Source organism: Grus americana, chromosome 38 (genome assembly GCF_028858705.1).
Source record: "Grus americana isolate bGruAme1 chromosome 38, bGruAme1.mat, whole genome shotgun sequence".
NCBI classification, from domain to species: domain Eukaryota; kingdom Metazoa; phylum Chordata; class Aves; order Gruiformes; family Gruidae; genus Grus; species Grus americana.
Window position 1 is genome coordinate 550,947 of NC_072889.1, and position 3,446 is coordinate 554,392.

Consider the following 3,446-nt stretch of genomic DNA (forward strand, 5'->3'; position numbering starts at 1 on the left):
CATGTGCTGTGGATTGCAAAGGACCTGCGAGAGACAGGGAATAGCCATGAGGCTGAATTTGGGGCAGGACTAGGGGCAGGAGTTACTGCCACTTCCCAGCCTTGCAGCGGTACCCGGCACAAGGCTGCCTGTCCATTCAGTGACACTTGGGGCCAAGGTGGCCCTGGATGCTCAGGCAGGGGTGAGACAAGCGGTGCTGTGGCCGCATAGCACCTTTGAAACACCTGACACCAGCCAGCCCACCATTCCTGCAGACACCTCCCAACCAAAACCGGGCAGGGGCAGCAGTCTTCCCCCCGAGTGAGTTCCTTTGGTGTGAGTCACTAGCAAGCTCTTTTGCTGCTCCTTCACAACATACCTTTCTGCAAAGGTTTTTGACAACCAGACTCCAGGCAGGCACTGCTCTCTAGAAGCACCAAATCTCTCACGGTAATTGTTTCTTCTCCAGGAGGCCACCAGACTTGAGGTCCCCCAAGATTTAAGCCTTCTTTCCCAGACCAGTGACTGGTTTGAATTAACTTCCTCTATTGTTTTCGTCGGTTTGTTTGGGTTTCTTTAAGGTCCAAGTCTCCCTGCAGTGCTTCTCCCGCACTGCCTCCTGCTCTCACTCATTTAGTCGTTCCCACTCTCGTTCCCACTCGCGATCGCCACCGTATCCAAGAAGAGGCGAAGGGAAGAGTCGTAACAATCGTTGCAGGTCAAGGTCAGATGGTTATCACCGTTCAAGGGCAAGGGCAGCCCCATCCAGAAGATACCGTTCACGCTCAAGGTCGCCAGTACTTAGAGAACAGTCTTCCACTAAATGGACTCTACCTCAAGGGGAAGAAGAAAGGCAGCATTTTAGCAGATACAGAGAAATTCCACCTGAATTCATTTATGTTCTTAATTCATCTTCATATCATCTCTATCAAAAATTTCTGAACTTGTCCATGCTCTTCAAGTTGGAAAAAAGCACACAGCATCCATTAGCTTCTCTCAGTGTTTAGCTATAGTCTCTAACATTTTCAGAGCAGAGCTATGCTGTAAAACAGTAAAACAGTCCAATGAAATGGAAGCACCGACTGCAAATGTGACATTCATGTAACTCAGTTGGGCTAATAGTGGGATGTTCAGATAAGCTTACTGTGCTGACTGGCAGAGCAGATGAGAAACTGCCTTACTGTAACTCAAGTCTTAAAGCGATTAAAAGAAAAAAACCCCACAACAATTTAAAAGATTTAAAAGACCTTACTTGCTGCCCTGATATTGCTCATTTATATCAGTGATCAGTATTTGCTTAAAGCTTGCAGCTGGAGAAAAATGTTCTCGCTAACCCTGATTTTAAGGCTGCAGTGCAATATTATACAATTAAGGTGTTAAAAAAGCTCATTCTGCTAATTTTCTGCACCCTCTGTTCTTTCTCCAACATATGTGCTAAGGCTGTACAGACTGATGTGCGTCTGGGAGAGCTGAGGGAGGATCAGCAGCAGGCAGTTAGCCCTAAATGCAATGGAACAATACAGGCTCTCTCACTATTGCCATGGACAAACTACTTGAAATCTCACACCTACACCCCCTCAACTCCCAAATGTCCCCTATACAATTTGTTCCTCCATTTTCCTCGGATGGGCCTGAAGGAGAGGGAAAATAAAAAGTTAATTCAATCTCAGTAACTGAGATGATTTTCTTTTACTTGAGCGTGCAAAATCATTTGGAAGGCAGTAAAAAAGTCTTCCAAATCTTTCTTCTCATGTCACAGGCTTGTTTTGCACAGAACTGCATAAGCAGCGGTGGTTCCCATGGCCGTCTCCTCCTGGAGATAACAGGAATGGAAACCAAAGCTCTCACCCTGCCTGAGCAACAGTGATATGCAAAAGAAGAGCTGTAACACGGTCCTCAAACTGCCACGTTCCTGCAGCACTGACTTGGGAGATCCTCTCAGCTTTGCATCACCCGGAAGCTACGCTGACGCTGCTACAGAGGGGCGTCCTTCCCAGCACCAAGCAGTTGCCCTTGGGAAAGACATGCTTGCTTCTTCTCTCCCTCTCCAAGCCCCCAAGCTGAATTCCCAGTGCTAGTGTCTTTTGAAAACAAATGGCAACCAAGCAGCCACCTGGAGCAAAACCAGATGGAAGAGGCTTGCTTTGAAGCCGACATCAGGAGCTTCCCTATCTCGCAGCTCAGTCCACAGGCCACGTGCTCAGTAGGGACGTACCCTCCAGATGACTGGGTTCTCTGTGGGTCACTTGGAGATTTCTCAAATCAACAAGGAATTCTTTCCTTGCCAATTACCAATCTCTCTTACACCAAGGTATGTGTGAGCAGAACCGCAGGGACGGAACGCTTTGTCCTAAGTTTCTGAAATTCTTGCTGCACAGGGTAGAAACTCCTGATGTGGCTCAGGCCAAGCTGGGTTGAGCACTGGAAACCCCCGAGCTTGGGCAGCACCGTGTCTACTAGGAAGCAGGTGAAGTTATGCACAGGAGAACCCCACAACTATGCTGAGGTGGCTTCTTGGTACCAAGGCACTCGTGTGACTTTTTTACTCCACGGCAATGGAAACACAGCCTCTGATTTTCAAAAAGGAATGAATTAGGGAAACTAATTAGCCTAGACCAATTTTAAAACACAACGTATAACTTGGCAACACTTGAGTCAGGCCCCACAAACTCAGGCTTCGCCTCTCTCATGCTCCAGTACGAAAGAAAACAATTAGTAAAAGAGTTGGAATGTAGAAACGGGATAAGAGAAGCCATAAATAGGGGAACAGTCCTTGGGTATGAACTAGAAAAAAGACACAAAGTTTGAGGAAACCTGATAAAGGGGGCCCAATATTGTGGGTAATTAGCTTAGATTAATAGTAGCATTGCCGTGTAAGTTTGGATGTCCTTTATTGCCGTGTTAAAAGACTAACTAAAAATCTGAATGGTGCAGCCCCTGAAGTAGAATTGTTGGTAAATGTGGGAACCAGAATATTGCCTTTTACAACCTGAAAAATAGTGTAAACCAATAATTATTTTTGACCGTTTATGGTATAAACAGAGATTGTGAATGCAATCTGGGACAGCCGTAGAGTGTGCTAAGTAAGTGTAAAGTGTGGACCCCTTGGGAAAAGAAGGAGCGTGCTACCGAAATAGTAAAGATTGTTCGTGGTTGGCAAGATAGACATTTAAACGAGTAAAATGAGAAGCGATCAGAGCGGATGAATCTTGAAGAAGAGTCCATTAGGATGCATACTGAGACACTGGCAAGAAACAGAAGGTTCACCGGGAGGTGTAACAGATAAGAGAACTCTGATAAAATATTATCATCACTGGTGACCGATGGATAAATTGGATGATCAGGAAAAATGGCCCAAGAATAAAAATTTGGAATAAAAGGACAATGTTACAATTGATGTTGTTTTGTAGAAGGGAGAAGAAATGGCATGAGGTACCTTATGTTGATGTGTATTTCACCCTGTGAAA